At 46.0% G+C, this 20,251-nt stretch overlaps 1 protein-coding gene across 1 annotated transcript in view; it reads right to left on the bottom strand.

Annotated features, from left to right (window-relative positions):
* The window catches only part of LOC146183783 (Golgi-associated plant pathogenesis-related protein 1-like), a 315,211-nt gene extending 297,836 nt beyond the window's left edge, over positions 1-17,375 (bottom strand). Inside the window, exon 1 of the mRNA XM_084609201.1 lies at positions 17,195-17,375. The gene's annotated coding sequence lies outside the window, so the exon portion shown is untranslated. The remainder of the gene's footprint in view (positions 1-17,194) is intronic.
* Positions 17,376-20,251: the final 2,876 nt, after the last annotated feature.

Genomic DNA, 20,251 nt, shown 5'->3' with positions numbered 1-20,251 from the left:
ACTGGAATGGTCGAGTGATACCACTGTGGTTCACATTTCTTTCCCGTCTGGCGCCTTCGGCTTAGCTGGGGCGCTCCCTTCTTTATCTCGTGGCTTTATTCCATCTCACCACCATTAACCCCAAACTTCGCGATCCTCCCGCAGTCGAAGCTTTGATCCGCTTAATAGGTGCACAATTCCGGATTGTCACGTACGCGTTCATAGAGACGAAGAACTGCTTTCGACCGGCCACCTCCTCTGCTTCGGTGACGAGCAGCTGCTGGACAGGAGTCTCGCGAACCGCGCTAGGAGGCGATTGATGTACACGTTCAAAAAACATACGCCTTCAAACACTCGAAACCGCTCCACGTGGAGGCAGCGCCACAAAACAGCTTGTTCTCAGTGCGGTGAAGGCACTTGGCGGCAGCTTTCGAAACTGTGCTATTCTCATAATCTCGCGAGCCAGGCATACGGGTCTGAAAGCGGGCATCTCGACCTTGGTGCTTGCACTCTGCTCGCAACAAGTTGTCGGGCGGAGGACCAGTTCCAGTCAATGCGTCAAGTACAGAAAGTGACCGTGCCAATTTCCATGTTTGGTAGTATGGTAAGCGAACCGTAAATGTCGAGGTTACTGGTGTACTTTGTGACTTCTCCACGCTTGTTTCGATGGTGTCTGTTTCAACTATAGCATACAGCTCATGCCGCTGGCCGGAGCTGACATCCGAAAACTAGGCTAGACGGCGTGCTGTCGTACAAGGCGTTCCTCAACAGCTGGAGCATCCGCAATAACAAGAACACTAGACGCTACTAAAGAAAACTCGCGAAAACTTCATAGAGAAACCTAGGATGTCGTGGCCGCCCTTATTTTCTCAACAGGAGAGGTAAAGGTTGCGGATAACGTGCAGTCCTTGAAGGCGCTTTCCAAACTGTCATTCAATGACATACCAATTGTACGTTGACTCTCATGTCTTCAGGTGGCGACAATGCTTCTGAGCACGTCCTTGAAGTTGAGGAATGATGAAAAAGAAAATGACAACGATACCATTGAACAACAGGAAGAGAGCAGTGTGGATTACAGAAGTAGCGCAAGTTGCAATTGCATTCTATCTGAATTCAAGGAGAGGAAACTGACATGAACAGAACATCTAATGCTTAGGCAAGATACTCAATGTTCTCTCAGGTTAACGGAGTAGATTTTAAAAGAGGAAAAACCTAGTAGGGGCGGCTGAAGTTGGGCAATTTAGGAGGGCAAAGAACTCTTTGCCGTTAGGATGTTTTCTTTCTTTAGATCGAAGGAGGCATTAAGCCGCACTCTCTTTCACTGAGTCTTCTGAGCCTAGTTCGTGCCTCCGGCGGTTCTACTTGTTCAGAAATATCTGCGGCGCGGGGGGCTTTTTTCGTGCTACAAACAGATTTTCCCGTCAAGCTGTGCTTTCCGCAAACCTTTTTCTCCGCCGTGCACGCATCCTTTGTTCCGCAGCAGGGTTTCGACAGGTACTTAATCTTCGCATTCCGTGTGCTCTCTCAAGGATAAAAATACGCAAGGAGCGAGCGAACCGGCTTCGCGTTGCGCAAGTAGAAGGGCCATAATTTAAGTTCATAACCAATACCTCCAGCCGACATTTTTCCGCTTTCGGCCCTCGATTTCTCTCGCCACGCTGCTTCTTTGTCAGAAAAACTTATCGCATTACCCTTCAATGCACTTCGGATAAAGCTACTTTTGCTGTTGTGCCGGCTACCACACAAAAGAAGAAATCCAACTCGTGCGCTATGATGATTTTCAAGATTGCTGCGCAGACCTATAAGAGAAAATCCAAGCAAGAATTTGAGCGCGAAGCTGTGAATTGCTCAGATCAGAAGTAAGCATACACATATATGCAACCAACGCAGAAAGGGCGAATGGGAGTGCGATGGCAGGGAAAAAAGGTCTGCCGATTGTGGAAAAGTTTGAGAGCGTTGTTGTCACAATCGGTCAATCGTGATAAATAAAATACGGTCACTGAGCACAAAATGACAATGACTAGAAGTGAACACCACAAGAGCAAAGGTGTTCGCGTCTTGTCTGTTTGTGCGCAGTACCCTCCTTCTATTTATCGTGAAAAATTATAACACGAGAGCATTATGCATGTATGTCCCATTATCACGACCGGTGTCCGATGTCATAGCGCATTGGAGAATTAGAAACCGCAGCAGACACAGGACAGTGGGAGGCGACGACGCATCAGCGCATTTAAGATATACTGTGTACAGTCATGAATGATGGATGGTAACATCGTAAAGCTTTATAAGATTGTAAGGAGCTAACACCGCATGATGTCCACAACTCCCGGTACGAGGGAGAAGAGACGACAACGCAAGCACGTAACGCGTGCGGGGAAGTGTCACGTAGGAGAGAGATCGGCGGAGCATCGTTGCGAGAGGACGGGTGGTCAAGGAGCTGCGGTTAATCGCGTCCTGCCTGGCTTACGATCTGGGATATCAGACCTGGGAGTGGCCCCGCAGCTCCTGCTGATTGCGTCCCACCTGTCCAATGACCCGGTTGACCAGACCTGGGGTTGGCCGACTCCTGTTGTGCTCCTGGAGCGCGTAGCCAGCACGCACGTTCGACGTCGTGCTGGGTGCGCTGGATAGGCGCACCTCGTAAAATCGGGCGTCTTTGCCGTGTGACTGCAACCTGTGGCCTCTCGCCTCTGCTGAGCGTCTCCCGCCACCAAGTCACCTGCTGGCCTGACCCAAGCGCCTGTGGACACCGGGCGTTCCGTGGACTCCGAGCCCACACGCAACCGGGAGCGTTCGCATGGACTTCCTTCTAGCGTTAGGTGACTGCTATTAGTTTGTCTTCGTGTTCATCTTGTCTGTTAAGCTCGTTATTTGTTATTTGTTGTTTTTTGTCTAGTCTAATGTGGTTGTATAAAAAGTTATGTTCTATAGTTTGACCGGTCTGTTCGTGTGTTTCCTTGATCACACATATCAGCCATTTGATTGGTGGGTTTTAAAAACCGCCTCAAAAAGATATGGTTCATTGTCTTAATTATGACTCGTAGTCACAATGCAGCATAACGTTAGTAAGCAGTTTACAAAGCAATGTAATGCTTGCTAATTGTCCCGCGTAAGCAACGACTCCGCCGAATATATTTTGGTCTCTGGCCTTAGCGTTTTTCATGGGAAAATTGTGGCTGGCTGGCAATGTTCATTGGATTGACTGCGTCTGAAGGGAAATCGCCAAGATGTAAGGCCCCTTTGCTGGCAGCCAGCTGGGCTGTCGTCGTTGGGCTACTTTGACGCAGCTTTCTTGCTTGGGAGCTTCCGAATGGTGTATTCGGATTAGCGGCCGAAAATATGTTTTTTGTCGCTAGACCGAAAAGCCCTTTTCAATGGGCACTGAATTAAGATCTTGAGTTCTGATAAGACTGATGCGGATATCTTGCTCCTTTGCATATTTGTAGAGCCGTTCTGCATGGCTGATAAGAATACGTACGCAATTAATCTGGCTTCAGGAAGCCGCTCCGCACACTCATTCGCTTCGGAATAAATTTTAACGGGGCATTAGCAGGACAGTCTGATCAGGTTTATGGTTACGTACAGAAAAATTTGTATATAAGCTAGCAAGCTTCCGCCAAACAACAATATTAAGACATTTAATAATAATTTCCATTACATACATAAACCAAGTTATGGGACCATCAGGATGCCACTTAGAATAACGCTGTCTGAGAGTATTGCACAACCATATCAATCAATACCTGTATATTCAGACTGTTGCTGAGTAAATATAGCGTGGCCAGAATGGCTCGCACCGCGGTGGGGATGAATGTGGGGAGTGTGCGTGCATATGTGAGCCGGTTACAAGAATCCAGAGCATGGATAAAACGGAGTGCCATCGAGTCCCACATTCAAGTGCCTCCCCTCCCCACATCTCTTCGAAAGGAATTACGCTCAGGGCGTTGCTCAGCGTGTTGTCAAAGGCCGTCACGCGCCGCTTGTGAACGCGACGACGCATAGTGGTTCATATAGTTGCTATCGCCACGTCGGAAACAAAATCGTGATTTTATGTTAGCCAAGTTACAGCATTCAAAGTTACTTTGAACATTGCTCACAAATTTAGACTTCCTCCAGTGCGCAGTTTCTGTAGTTTTTTTTTTTTTTATGCGTCTGTGCACCACGACGTCAAGAATTCAACATGATGCAAGTGACTACCATAATAAAAAAAAAAATTGTTTCATGTCACTTTGAATCCACAGCGCGCCAAGAGGTTTCGATGCTGATGAGTTGTTCAAAAGACATTGCATATTCTCCAATGTGACAATTTAACCCAATTACGCTGATGTTATTCACTACAAACTGACACGGGTATGTTGAAAAGAATAGTATGATGTAACAGTAACACAGGTATGGGGTAACTGGCATGTAATTTCTAAAACTCGGAGGCTGCCAAACTTACAGACGTATCGGTTGTACCTTTCTTGACGCAATACTTCGAGTTTTCAATGAGAATGTGTGGGGAAAACGGTTAAGCTACCGCAATTTCTCCTCAAAAAAATTCTATTTTACGCTTTAGCAAAGTTTCGCAGGTTCTGCTAGTACAGGATAGGTACTTCAGATGGCTAGGGGTCGAATGTAGTTTGAGACCACGCGTGTTGTTCCCACTCGTCGGTGTTCCTCTGTGCTCCAGGATGATATCCAAAGATGTTCGTTGACTTTAGCACTCCATTGCTATAGTGCACTAGCGCTGATGCAATCAAAAGCCGCTTCTATGAGCCAACTCGTTTTGCTTGCATTTAGTACCTGCCTTTTCCGTCTGTAAATGGAGAAGAAAAAGAGGCGCGCTTGATGTCTGTCTACATTTTTCTCACAGATGGCAACAGTTTTGAACTGCTTCTGAACCTTAACAGACCACAGTTCTGAACCTTAACAGACCAAACCCCGTAGCCACCACTTAGGGAATCTACATAAAAACAGTAAATAAAAGGAAAATAATGGCCGTCATGTGCGTAAAGTTTTATTAAGCGGAAACACACGTACTTTTTATTTTTTTTAATGGTTGCTTGAATACACTGCGCACGAGGGTTGTCACGTTACCATTTCGAAGCGATTTGAACCCCCCAAATATCTCCGCGATGAGAAGTCGACTTGAAGGACACCCTAACCGGATGTCATTTAAGCACTTCGTGTAGCAGAACAAGGCCTCCACTTGAGCGGAATGAAATTCGGTTAGGCGGCATTTAAAACGCCCTTGGAGCAGGGGTATGAGCTACTGTGCACCATTTTTCGATATTTTATTTACGAATCATTTTGGTCCGCAGTTAATGCAGCTACTCGTACCAAATGTTACATTACGTTTATATCGAAGTCTGTTGGCTAAAGGATCTTGTTTGATTTCGCATTAAATTATGATGACTTCAACTATCCCCACAGAACGCGCTAATTTATTTGACAGACAAATTTCTGTAACACTCGCTTTCTCTGTAAAGATGACTTTTCTATTCTGTGGTTGTTGTTTTATTATTTATTATTTATATGGTGGGCGATACCACTGAGCTGCCCCAAAAATGTGTTTGCTTACTAACGAGATGTGGATGTTAAGACCCAGAAGCTAAGAATTCCTTCTTTATGGGTTTATTTGGCTAATGCTCTCAAAATCAACAGTTTAGATGCTACGCAGTATCATTGCAAAGCTAACACCAGGCTTCATGTCTGTACAATTTCGAGGCAATCCTCACTGTCAACCTTATATTACTCCTTCACTTCTGGAGAGAAACGAAAACACACAGCATCCCACCAAACCAAAAATAAACTTAACGAGAAAGGTTGGCGCCTTGTGCAAAGATTTCATAGATGGGGATCGTCATCAGTTTTGTAACTAAGTTCTTGATTGAAGAAAATGTCATTATTGATAGATTTCTTTGTTTACTTTTGGCATGATTGAATTGTGCGACGTTTTAGATAATTGATTTATAGAAAAGTGAAGGTGTAGTACCTGCCACAATATATGTATGTATATATAATATGGGTTGCGATGTATACCCTACTCGGTGTCATGAAATTGGCACATATTTCTGTTGAGTCAGCGCGGCTTGAATGAAACGCGCACGCGGCGTCGCATAGAGTGTTTGAGAATATGGAAGAAACGTCTCCTTTTCCCCACGAGAAGAACTTGCAGTCTTCTCACTCATTCAACTCATTCAACTGAGTGGTCCGTCTGCTGGAACTGCAGACGACTGCCTCGAGTGGCAAAAATTCTCGCTCTTTTTGCAGAGTTTACAAAAACTGTGTCGACCACGACCCAATTTGTGGCCCCGAACGGGGCTTTCCCTTTGATAAAACAGCGAACGTTTCAAAAGGCAAAACAGTCGCTGCTGTTTTTTGAAGCAGTAGTGGGCGCACTGCAATTGCAGTGCTTAAACTGGACGCAAAATAAAGACTGCAGCTGAATCACGGGGCTAAAATATACAATAATTCCCCCTTCCCCACTCCAGAGTTCCGCAGCTCACACTGCGGGGACACGTAGCGAGTGTTAGGAATCAATATCCAGTTTTTCAAGAAGACAGAGTTGGGTCGCCCAAGGGGATGGCTGAAAAGGGAAGATGATCAGAAGTTGACAGATAATAAAATTATTTGTTCGCTTCCTTTTTTTTTTTTTTTCTTGTGCACAGGGAAATCACAAACTTGAAACTAGGCTGAATAACAACGGATTGTACCTGAGACACAAAAATATGCAGTCCGAAAGAGGTCGAGCGAGGTCATTTTCGTTGCTCCGTTGGAAGGCGTTTTCATTGGGCACAGATGCAACTTTAACTTTGTGCTTCGTTCTGTGTGCTCTCATTCGCCTAGTCTGTTTAGCTCGGTTTGTGTTCTTTTAGCAGTATTCTTAATTAACTAGTCCCGCTGTCTGCGCTGCATAAATTTACTTTCCAAAGTGCATGCAGGATGAAAAGTTTTTTTTTTTTTTTTTTTTTTTTTTTTTAACTAAGCGACAGGACGTTGTCGATGCGGGCGCCGAAAAAGTATTATCGCCACAGAAGTGTCATCTCCAAAGCCACGCTGCAGTATTGTCTCCCGCACGCGCACGCAGAGACTACACACAGGCTCCGGGTGCTCAGTGAGTATTTAGCTCGGAAGAAAAAAAAATCACATTAAAAGAAGACACGTGTCCGTCGCGCGGGTCGTTCTACTAGCGAGAGAGAAGTGAATATCGGCCCCGTTTACGGAACGGTGCCTCGCATATTCAGCCGGCCGCGCCGCGCACGATTTCTTTTCCTTCGGAGCAGCCGGCGAGGAAGAGAAGCTTATCAACTCTACACAGCTCGTTAAGCGCTTTCTTAGCACTAAACGACGGCAGTTAGACGCATCACAGAAGAGGAACGCGACATTCAGCGACGACAAGAAAATGAGCAAGGGCTAGCAATAGGAAAAATGAGCGCCCGAGTAAATAGTCTTTCTTCTTTAAAAGCGGAAGGGGGAGTAAAAAAAAAAAAGAAATGGCAAATAATAAGGCGCGATGGCAATAACAACAAAATTGCGGGGAGAGTAGCATTGGGGCGAGTTCTGAGTGGAGGACGACGTCAAAGGAGGCTGGCTGCATCCTTTCCCCACGGAGAGAGATAGCTCCTCCCGTGTTCCGTTCTTTATACATCTCCTTTGGGCGTGTACCAGGCGACTTAAAACATGACACCCAGGCGCCGCCATAACATATGCAGGTCTGGCGGGGTTGCAAAGAGGCTCCGGCCGACGGCGGAAACAGCTACGGGGGGGGGGGGAACGAACGACCAGAGACGCAGTGTTATATGGGATCCGAAATAAGACAAAAGGGGTGGTAGCATAGCGCAGTACTGTGGCGGGAGGAGAAAAAAAGGCTCCATTTCGGTTCTTCCGGGCTTATTGCCCGAGGACGCATCGGCATCGTCGAAGTCTCGCGCATGGTGGGAGCTATAAGGCGTCTTCCGACGAGCACTTCGGCGAAATAACCCCGGAGTTCGTGGTCGTGTTCTTACTTCTCGATGAAGTAGACGTGCGGTGGCTGGCGCAGCAGCCTGAACACGCAGGGTGTTTCACCCCTATTTGCCCTTATTTTTTTTTTTCACTCTCTCTCATTCCTCGCGTGAGCTGATGCAGCTTCCGAAGAATGAAAAATCGAGGCGGAAGTTACAATCACTATAGATAAATTCCGAGCAAGACAAAAGAACATTTCAGGTTCGCTTGGAAGAAGAGAAAGATATTTGTAAGAGAGCACGGAGTGGTCGACGAATTGTGGCGCCAGAAGTCTCGAGCAACGTTTATGGCCTCTCAGTTCCTACCCATGTCCACCCCCCCCCCCCCCCCTCCCAGCCCATGCGCTGTTTATATAGAAGTAGTTCACGATCAAAACACGGGAAACATTTACAGTGCGTTCGCTTTCTGTAGACACAACCTCTCTCTTTTTTTTTTCTGCTATTTTCTTCCTCCGTGCACTATAATGCAACGCCAATTTTCGCTGGTTTCCCCGTTGAGAGCACACAGCATGAGTTCCTCTTGCTCGAATGAAGAAATGGGAGTTTTGCTTCGGCAGCATCAGTTTCGAGACCCAATTCCACTGAGGCGCCTACAATCGGTACGCCAGCCACTGTTCGGCACTCACCACTCATTCCCCCTTTGTACGTTGCCAACATTCAAGATATTGGCCGATTACTTGTGTTTCGTAGATCCTACTTTCTCACTAGTTCTTCGATATCGAAAGACAGAAACGAGGGCAGCAGACAGAGTTCGTTTCTTCGCCGACGGAGAGCCACTTAATTTCTCCCTTTCTATTTAGTCCGAAAGAGCACTTTTGCGGTGGTTGATAAGCCTAAAACTAGTTGATTAGACTATAGCGATAAAATCAAAACATCATCGCCTCCATCATGTTCGGGTGGAGATGTGCGAAAATTGTCCTTTAACCTTAACAATAGCAGTCGCGAACTGAAAAGAAAAAAAAGAAATAAAAATACAGTGAGTGGTAAGTGAGATGCTTTCGAGTGATAGATTTAGAAACTTTTTCGAAGACCCGCTCCGGATCTCAATCATCATGCATACACCCTCGGAGGGATTGTAGGTTCTGCTGGCCACCCTGAAGAACTCAAAATGGCTACCGCGTCACTGGCCTGTACTATCTTGCGAAGCGGTGAGGGAGCCACTGTGGCCTTGGAAATCACCGCAGGCAAATATTATGCAATCGTCCTGTTCGACTCTCAAGACGCCTTATGTCAGCAGGCCGACGACTTGGATGTGGCTGATTACTCGTAATTAATTACATTTTTGTGTATTTTGTAGACTAGTAATTACTTTTTCAACAGTAACGTTTAAGGGAATTCATTTTTTTATGTTATTAAGTATAGGTAATAAATAATTTCCTTGCAAAAAATAAAAAAAAAAGTGTGCGGGGTAAAGGTTCCGTGACGATGTAAATGCGTTAAATTGTTGTAAGTAATGCCCAATGCTCCCCCTGTCCTTTCTCGTTATCACTCCTCTCTGAACTTCCCCTCGCTATCCCATCTTTCTTCCTGCCGGCCGCACCTCGATTGCTTAAGATATTACAAAGCAATTGCCGTGGCCGGCAACATCATTTTCCCTCCTTCTTTATTATTACCCTTAATAAACCACTGTCATCTTGTTCGCCCGCACGACAGTGCGCATGGCTGCCTGGCGTTTTGGATTCTCCGCGGTCTTTTTTATTGGCATAACTGGCGCCTTCTATGGATACATCTCGTGATAAGTCTCACCTTGCAAATTGAGCCAGCTTAGTCAGCTGGCTTATTTGCAACTGATTTTGTTTTGTTTTTTTGCGTATTGTGCACACCTGTCAGATTGTTTAGCTTCTTTTATGGTGTTTCTGGACTGAGGGTATACCTGAGTGCCGTTTGAGCCACCAACATTACTGTTCTGTTTCCTAAATAATAGTGTTCTGGTTTATGTTCATCATCACATATAATCTCCCTAAAAGGCCCTAAGGGTATGTGAATGAATGTTTTCAAAACCGCCGTCCGTGAAGCGGATTCGGTTAGGTATCGTACACGGAGCTCACCCTCTTTCTTCCTTCAGCCGTAGTGGCGGGCACAGAGAAGAGAGAGAGAAAGAGAAAACTTGAGCTATAGAACAAAGAAGACGCCACCTCGATCAGGCAGCAAAAATGAAAAAGGAAGGAATAACTCGTTGTCCTCGCGCCACTAACGTCAAGCGCCGATTGAGTGCTTTCGGAAGCGTGGCAATAAAAATAAAGTATCATACTTCAAGCTTGAACACTTTCACATTACCATTCACGGTCGCTTCGTAACGCGGTTATGCAACGGAGGAGGAGAGGGCGAAGTAGAAAGGGAGAGCCTCTTCCCACAGAGCGCGGTTCGGTCGAAGAGCTGCCGCTCATCAGATCCCCGCCGAAGGAAGCCGCCAGGAGACGAAACGTCGCCCGGCCTAATGGGTTTCTCGGTGTCGCGACGCGCGGACGCGCCAACGCTGTGCTAAGCGCCCACAAAAGAAAACGCTGACAATGTAGCGGCGCCCTCATCGCGAAAGAATCCGCTGTTCGGCGGATTATTCGCGTACAGGCGCCGGCAACAACGAAGCGTTGGCGCAGACTCCTCCAACTGGAACAAACAACCGGCCTAAACAGCTGAATAATAGCGCTTCTCTTTGGACGGTGCGTCTAATTGGCACACATTTATCGCGTGTTTGCAAACAGGCGCCGACGAAAGCTGCGGTTTTTTAAAGATTAAAGCTGTTTTAAAGCGACGAAGTGAACGAGGGGGGGAAGGTGCAAGTAAAAAATACTGATTGAGCTCCACCGCGGTCGTGCAGTGGCTAAGATGCCCGATACTGTACCAGAGTACCCGAGTTCGATCCCGATTCCCGGCAGCTGCGTTTCGATGGAGGTGAAACGAAGAGCGGCCGTGTACTATGCGATGTCATGGCACGTTAAAGAACCCCAGGTGGTCGAAATTAATCCGGAGCCCTCCACTACAGCTCCTTTTTCTCTCTTTCCACTTTCACTCCCACCTTCCTCCCTTCCCTTACGGCACGTTTAGGTGTCCACAGGAACTAGTCTGACAGATAATTGGTTCCCAATTATTATTATTATTATTATTATTATTATTATTATTATTATTATTATTATTATTATTATTATTATTATTATTATTATTATACTGATTGAGCGGCGGAGCTTTGTTTAAAAAAGCAACGAAAGGGTTATGAGAGAATGGAGCAAGTCGTATCCGAGGGTTCCGGTAAAATTTGCCTCCCCCCCCCCCCCTCCCCCTCTCGGCCACTTTGACGAGCACCGAAGTCTCAGAGTCGATACATGTTCCCAACTAGCAGAGCAGGAATTGTGCTGCGCATCGCCTCCTTCAGTTGCTTTCAGCTACTGGTGGGGTTAACCTTGCGATAAATTTTGCCCGCAATCGCTCCTCCGTATTGACACTTGACAAATCATTGTCTTTGGACAATGAGTGTGCCAGCACAACTGCATCGCCCTACACGCAAATCCCGCACCTTTTCTTCTTCACTGCAAATAAGAAGTCCCGAAAAGCGATTTCTCTCCTTACTTTGTGCATAGAAAGAAATAGAAGCACACAACCAAAATCCAGGCTCCGATACCTGTCCCCTGTGACCTCCACTGCCCCAGATGTAATGAGCCTCTTTTCCCGACACCGAGCAGTGCCCGGTCTAACGTGTGGTGCGTGAGAAAAGCCCACATGCAGAGCCATTCATGAAGAAAAACGGCGGAAAAGTGAAAAAAAAAACAAAAAAAAAAAACAAAAATGCGAATGTGAAGCTGTTACCTTGATATCTCTGTACAGCAAATGTATAGACAGTCTAGGAAACAAGCCTCAGCTACGGTGAAACCTGGGTGCGAAAGGCGAATATCGCAAGAAAGCGTAAGCTTTCTGCAATGTCAACATTATGACGGTTTTGCACGTACTACCGGAGCTTAGAGCACTGTGCACTACAACTACTCAAACACCTGTGTCACGAAAAAATCTGTCCGGCCGAGTTGTACTTCGTGTATAATGCATTGCTTGTTAGGGTAAAGCAATTAAAAGTATATGTAGAGAAAGGAAAGCCTGTCCTTACGTTTGGAAGCGTGCTAGTTCACGACCACACAAAGTAGCATTGCCTGGATTTAAATCAGTCTTCTGTATATTCTTCGAAGTAGATAAAAGCGAGATGACTGTAAGACATGCCCCCCAAATGCTTCTTCGGTAGCACTGCAAGCATTTAGCCGCAACCGTCGTTATTATTTCTTAATAACAAGTACAAGTCTTCAGCGACCTACAGTGTGGGAACATGTGCATAACACAGTTAGCAGCCCTCGTAATTGATCTCCTCAGTATGAGCACGCACTTCCAATCGGTAAGAGCCAAAAGAACAGCATCAATGGATGACGTTCCAAAAGTACCGTTTAATATAAAAGTCAATATGGAAACCTGAAAAAAAAACAAAGTTGTAGTGCCTTGCCTTCGGACTAGGGCGATATCTGCGGCAGACACCCTCTGATGCCCCCCCCCCCCCCCCCCGCCCCCCTAGCTGAATATGCAATAAAAAAAAAATTCTTGGTGGTCTATTCATCAGAGGCACACTCATCGGATTTATAATAGGCAACTTGTTCAGTCTTGAACCGAAAAGAAGAAAACCTAAGTAATACATGAAATTGCATCTTTATGCTCAAACAAATAAGTGTATAATAAAAGCTTTTGGGGGTACGCAAAATAACCAAGCACACACACCTAAGGAACTAAAAAAAAGGAAAGGCGCCTTTATTGCTACTATCTTCTATTCGAAGAAACCAGTGAGCGATTCCTATAACCGGGGTGTTGTTTTCGGGTACACAGGTCACATTGTGTGCTCTCCAAAATTCCTAACGCGCCTCTAGGTGACTCGCGAAATGCATTTTGAAGAAAAAAAAAAGGGGGTCAACGCATACTGATTGGTGCATTATATCTCCCTCTCAGCAGTTTTGACAAATGCTGTGTATTCGGATGTACATGGTTGGCACCTTTTTTTTGCTGCCTGTACACTCGCAACACCCACATTAGAATTCCTTGCATGTAAGCCTTCACTCCCGTGTTGTTTACTCCATCTTCATCCCGTCCATCTCTCAGTGGCTCTCGCGTGTGCCACGCCAAACCCTTGAAGTTCGAGCGCACGTGAAGTTCAAATATGTGCATTCGATACAGTGTTATCATTGACATCTGAGCTAATAATAGCAGTGAATATGCATAACGTTATATTATATAGTACATGACAGGCGAAGCCGCAGTATCTAATAATAAGGGAGTAATTACTCATTGCGTCCACCCAAGCGCCGCCATGTGGCTACAAAGGAAAGCTAAACCGCTTTTTCAGAAACTTCGTAGTTAAAGAGAAATTCGTCCTGGTGGGGGGATCGAATCAGGGAGCGGGACCAGTAGGAATTTTTCTTTAACTACGAAGTTTCTGAAAAAGCGGTTTAGCTTTCCTTTGTAGCCACATGGCTGCGCTTGGGTCGATGCCAATGGGTAATTACTCCCTTATTACAAATCTACTCCACCTTGGGGGTTTGCTCTAAATATTCGATCAGTATCAAATAAAACGTCAATAAAGCAGCGCACCAAACAGAATTACAAGGTTCTATCGCACTCGCCCGAGCGGCTGCATATTAATCCATCCCTGCTGCCGCTATTTTCTGTGCACGCACGGTGAAAAATATTACTCTGGAGCTTCTTTATCGTAACCTGGAACTCTTGTAGAAGCAGCAGCGTGCATTGGCGATTGCACAGCCGCCCTTGTGCGCCTCCAGCCGCTGTCGCCCTAACTAGCGAGTGGTTTGATGGCGACTGGGCGGCGAAGGCGGTATGCCGGAAATAGGGAGCCTATCTGTCGCGTCACCACTAGCGGGAAACTTCGCAGGTTCTCTATGGACGCTATGCACCAGGGTGAACGCTTGGGTGAGGTGGTTTGTTGTGGCGCACAACCCAGCGACACGAACTGGCTGTGCTTTCGAGTGGTTCCATTCCTCATCCCTGAGCACTATTATGCTTTGAACCTGAGAGGTGTGTGTCATTAATCAAAATCTTTGATCTGCAAACCGAAGAGCACCTTGTCGTTCGATTAGCTGAACGTGTCAAGTATGGGCCCGTTCAAGGTGATTCGAATATAGTGGGCACTCTTCGAATAAAGCACGCCGTAGTATTTAGTGTTTTAAAAGATCGATCCCGTCCGATGCTGAGAACAGTTTCCACGATCGGACTGCATGGAATAAAGGGTTCCGCATCGTAAACGCCTTCAATTCGTGCGCCGGCTCTCGTACGTAAAGCTCATGCACGGCCTCAAAGACTCAATGATACCGCAGATATCGGACAGGGTCAGCAAGCCCTGCCGTGATCCCTCATCTCGGGATCCATGACTCATACGCAGCTCTCGCCCATTTGAAGAGATCTGACATTATATAACTTATTCGGCCTGGTCACCTCCGGAAAAAGGTAATACTTATGTCATGATGGCAATAAAGGGGATGCGTTTTATTTACCGTTGCGCAGACTGCTGTGAATTTGTAGCGCCTCCTGGCAGCTATACGACCAAGCAAACTTAGGCTACGCTAACGCGGCCCAGCACGCTTAGCTGCTTTTGTTTTTTTTATTCAGGAAAATTCAGACAACAGTGAGTCTTGGTGCAGAGGGTAAAAGGCGAAAATGAATCCGCTTGACTGGGCCTTAAGCACCACTCGAATACAAAAACAGGGAGCACTTACATACGCACACATAAGCATTATAAAAATCCCAATGCGAGTGCTCGTGCTACACAAGTTTTCAATTTAGGCAATAATTCCACCTTGTTGCAGGTCGAAAAAAAAATCACAGAACAATGCAGTGCAACAGCAAACACATATGAAGTATATTTACAGAAATTAACAGTAAATATATGGAGAAAAAAAATGAAGGTTAAATTTCTTGCACGAAAAACAGCATTAAAAAAAAAGGAACTATTATGCATTCGCTGAAAAGTATTCTTTCTCCAGGTTACAAAAAAGCAAACAAAGAGGAAGATTTCTCTATTATGTCCAAAAGGAAAAATATTACACGGGTTCAATGCTGCTGAATTGAGTGTGCAGCGAAAGCTTTGGCTGCGAGCGACCCAGCGTTGCATCGAACACAACCAGCTTTCCTTTGAACGCATCAAAGTTCACCGTCGTTTTAGGTGGTGGTGGTAAAGGGACACTTAAGCTCCGCTTTTAAGGGTATGACGCGATAGCGCAGGCTGCCAGCCCACATACAAGCCCCGCTTTAACCAAGCCGTATGAACGTGCCTTAGTGGCCTGTAGGGGTAACGCGAATACCAGGGTCCTGGCAGGCTGATTCTGATATAACCGTTCCATATGATAGGATATACCTAAGTTGGCAGCTCCTGCCACGGTGCCACGCCGATGGCTTGAAACGCTACAGTAGTGTAGCTTCTACTATAAAAATTGATTCATAACTGCATTGGCTCTTAGCTACACTACTTGTGCTTAATTCGGTTTCAAAGCTGCTCTATTCGTATTTCATTTGGTGGTGTATACGTGCTATTTGCATTCCCGGGCCGTAACAATAAGAGCAAAGCTGCTTTAAAGGGTGAGGCTTCACTCTAGATGACAGGAGAAGGTGGAGAGCGTGTTAAGGAGGCACGAAGAGGAAGAGTGGACTTGCAAGCCAGTTTAGCTGCGGTTATCGTGAAACGCACTTTATTTGCCTCAGTAAGCATAGCTTTTCAGCGGGTTTTCAACAATGTCTTTCCTCTTCTTAACGAAACAAAGCATGTTGGCATTTTTTTTTGTCTTGCTATCTGTACGGACTACGACGGGCGCATCTCTAGAGCCTCATGATGTCCCCTCCACTCTCTGAGGCAGTGCAGAGGACAAACACTGTTTAACCTGGTGGTCAGCACCATACAAAGCCATGGAAAAAAAAATACAGAATTCAACTGAAATATTTTCTTTTGTATTTTAACTAATTATCCGCTTCAGTGTCTGTACTTGCCCTAATGCGCATAGTAGTTAAATAAATCTGCGAAAATGAATGCATATTCGTTGCATATCATAGGGGAAAATATGCAAACAGGGGAAAAAACTAAGACTATTTCACTCAAAAGCGCTCCGGCGAGATACCAAACGCTTGCTGGCAGACATATTTATCATCTCTTTGCAAACGCGGAGAGTGATTTTGTTTTTCATCGCTATCCGTCAACCGCTGCCCGCACGCGTGCTCCTAAAGGGCAAGGCGTTACAAAAAACATACACTGGAGGAATGTCTTATCTGATTGGGCTTTTGCTTCTAGGCCGTCCAGACACAGAAGGGGAGGTTTCTGTAATTCAGCCTTCGTCCTTTGTTTGAGCCGTCTTCTCAATAATGCGTAGCGCTATGAATGAGAGGGCACCGCAGAGCTCAAAGAAGAAGAAAAAAAAATGTTGCGCGGTGTTATAGGTGAGGTAAGAGGAAGAGCACTGGCAATGAGTCGTGCGGTAACTTCCCAGCGCGTAACTCACCTCTTCAGCAAGATCTCGAGCGGAAAAAAATAGTAAAGAATAAAATCTAGGCAGTTTTTGTGCTAACCTGCAATTTTACCGCCTTATCTGCACTTCCATCACTTGTGTGGGATGCGTGCATTGCCATAGTGTCGGCGCACGCTTCACAATGCAAGCAAAGTCAGGATTTCTCTCTTTATACGCGCACAGCGCCTGAAGAGACGCGGTCGTATGCGGCAGCTGTATGTTACAAAATAGTCTGCTGTTAGTTTACTTTTCACACGGCTTCACCGACAGCAGAAAAGTGACATCAGCGAGATTGCTGTCGCAAATAAATTGCAAACATGCACTCGTAGATGAAATCTCAAATGGCTCCGATTAACTGTCACGTGCCGCTTCTAACTCAGTGTATCGATAACGTGCCCCATCAGAGGATACAGAGCATATCCGAAACCGACCTTCTTTTTTCTTCTCTTTAAATCTGTAACTCTGACAGTTGCACGTTTAATCCATTGGCAACGTGCAGTCAATTTTGTACCGCTCCTCTGAAAGCTATACGACTGCACTTTCCCTTACACCGCCTCATAGGACACTGCCTTTTCTGACAAGATCAGAAAAGACAGCGTCCCGCTCCCGTGCTTACTTCTTTCCCGCAGTGGCGCCACTGTTTCGACAGGGCGAATCGGTGCGCGCGTAACCGCTTCGAGCTGCCCTCTTTAGCATACTCACACAAGGCAGCAGCAGAGTCTCGTCTCTCCATGGATCCTCCTCTCTGACGTCCCGTCCGTGCTTCCAGCCGGCGTGTCGACCGCGATCCGGAGCTCGAAACGCACTGCGCTGGCACGCCGATCCTCTTGCGGTTCGCGTCTCCGCCGGAGCCCGTGACAGCAGCCGGCTCGCGAGGCGCCAGCGCCGGCGACTGCGGCCAACCAGCCATCCGTTCGCCGCGCGCACCGCGTGGAGGGAAAGGGGAAGCCTCTTCCTCTCTCATCACCCACCTCGCGACGCCGCTCTCCCGGCGCCGGAAAGGGCGACCGCTGTTCAACTTAGACAGCTTTTCGGATGCAGTCAAATACAATTAAAAAATAATAATAATATGCTGCAGTTGGCGACAAGAGCCATGGTCAGCGGACTGTTGCATCACTACGCTAGACAGTCACAGCAGAAAAAAGAAAACGAACTAATCATGCAAGTGTTTTGCCGCATTAAACAAATCAGAGACACCAATATTCAGCACTCATCAGTATTTGCATATTCCTATGAATCAGAACAAAAAAAAACTGTAACCACTCACAATTTGCTTTTCAGGGAGAAACATTTCTGGCGGTCGTGAATGGGTTTGGTGCTTCTCTGCAGAGTGAGCGAAAACTTGGCCTGTTGGTCTTGATTGTGGATGTACAATATTGTATTATACAGTTTTATCTTCTAATCGAAACTGTCCTTTCTCCCTGTCGCTCACCTCTTTGATTTCTCCTACCTGTCTCCTTGCTATCCCTTTATTTCCGCCGTCCCAGTTCAGGTGCTTCAGCTCTTTCCGATAGCAGATATCGGGGCAGGCAAAAACCTTTTCCTTCCTTTATTATTTTTAATTTATTCTACAATAATAAAACCACTTACTACTTGGTTGTGGATATTTGGTATAGCTGCTCCAGGTTGTCAGCAATTTTCTTCTGGCGACGACGGCCTCTTGCTCCGTCGTTGCCGCCCGTATCTGGATGGTAGGGTCCGAGCTGGCGAGTACAGCTTCGCATTCTTTTGTGGAAGGAGATATGCCATTTGTGCTGCAAGATGTGGATCCTGGCTGTCCCAGATTATGTGATTTAATGTTGTGGGATTTGCGCACAAATGGCAGCATAGATAAGTTTTTTCGAGAGTTTCATTTCGATTGCTCATCATAATTGTTCGTGAGTCAGAGCAATCACGTTAACTACACCATCCCTTGTACTAGAAAAACGATAAGACGTATAAATAATTAGCCTCTTTACTTAATACTGACAGATTCTCTTTTTTTGTTAATTCTCTTTAATATCGACAAACCAGCATCGTTTGGTTGTTCTGTGCTCTGTCTTTAGCTTTTTTATGTGTGCTTCTTACGAACAGCTCTGGCCAAGCCATCCCTACTGAAAGCCATCTAAAGTAGCATGAAGGGCAATACTCAGAATAATTACGTCTTACAAAATCTGTTATGGCCCAGAAGGCACAATTGAAGAGAATAATGAGGAAGAGAACTGAGGAACACAGAGAAAGGGGGGGGGGGGGAACTAGCATTACAAGCAAAAAAAAAAAAGTGTACAGAGCAATAAAAAGAAATGAAAGGCAGAACTGTGTTATGTTTCCGGGTTCGCTGCCGTGGTTGTATGGCACAGTGGCAGGTTCTCGAGCCATTTTACTTTCCCTGCACAAATTAGCGCGCCCCCTTTCACCTGTCTGCTTTTTCAAAAGCCAGAATTTTATTAAAGATGCTTCAGTAAAATTTGTCGGGCTAGTTGGTTCATAGTTCAATGCAATAAAATGCTGCGCTAATAAGACACCGACGCAGGAAAGGCAGAACGCACACAAACGCAGTCTGACAACTTTATTTCGTGAAGAAAACCAAGGCATATATACGCGATCTACGCTACTATCTAATCACACACAAAAAAATACAGAAGGCGAAGAAGTTACGTGCGCTAAATCAACACGAAACCGAAAATTCTGCTGCAGAGATGATAAACTTAACTAGGGCCGGCCCATGTAAACCACAACCAAAAAGTCTTCTAGTCTAACGGATTATCAGAACAACCATCAAATGGTAATGCACGAATACAACACAGTGATGCAAGACAAAACCCATAGTACCTGCAGCAGAATTTGCTTTTTCGTGTTGATTTAGTGCACGTCACTTCTTCGCTTCCTGTTTTTTTTTTTTTTGTGATTAGATAGTAGCGGAGATCGCGCATATATGCCTTGGTTTTCTTCACGAATTAAAGTTGTCAGTCTGCGTTTTCGTGCATCCTGCCTTTCCTTCGTCCGTGTCTTATTAGCGCAGCTTTTATTGCAGAACTTTATGCGGGATTACTTTAAGATATCTTATAATTGGCCCCTTTCGCTGTTCCCACCGCAAAGCAATGGTACGGAAGGATACTCCCTCTACTTGCGAGGCGGCGGTATCCCTTCTTGGACCCCATACTGCACAGTTTATGCTTACCAGGAATTTTACATTATGCCTTTATGCTTACGGCGGTGTGAAGGTGAAAGGGGGGGGGGGGGCGGAGGTAAGTGTAAGTTTTATTTTCTTCGTGGAAGCCCCACTTAGCATATTTACCGCCTTTGCTGAAAGCAGCCAGCCAAACTAGGGTTGTTTCTTAGCCGCGTAGCCTATGGCTCCCCCTTTGCTCCAACTTCTATGAGGTCAGGAGCGCCCTTGTGCTCACTGCAGCTGAGAAGGAATTTTCATTACCTGCTTACCTTTGTCAAAGACGATATCTGTGCACGTAGGAAGCTTTTGTGTTCATATCCGTTCTAAAATGTGCACCCCAGGACCGCCCTGCAGTGCGACATAACTGTCTCTTTAAGGCACTCATAACTTAACAGAATGAGCCCTGAGTATCGAGGGAGGCGTACCTATTCTCCCCTCCCCAGCTGAAAGCATTGTTGCGGATGCACTTCTGCAGCAATGTCAGCGGTCGTAGTATATGTTCAGCCGAAGTTCATCTTGTTGCGAATCTCCGGGCGTACTCTGTCAGCGTATAGTGTCAGCGTACTTACCGCGGCTTTGAAAGCAAACTCCTGCCCATGATTCTCGTT

Source organism: Amblyomma maculatum, chromosome 7, assembly GCF_055883805.1.
Source record: "Amblyomma maculatum isolate TAMU_Amacu chromosome 7, ASM5588380v1, whole genome shotgun sequence".
Classification (NCBI taxonomy): domain Eukaryota; kingdom Metazoa; phylum Arthropoda; class Arachnida; order Ixodida; family Ixodidae; genus Amblyomma; species Amblyomma maculatum.
This window is presented reverse-complemented; position numbering and strand designations above follow the sequence as displayed.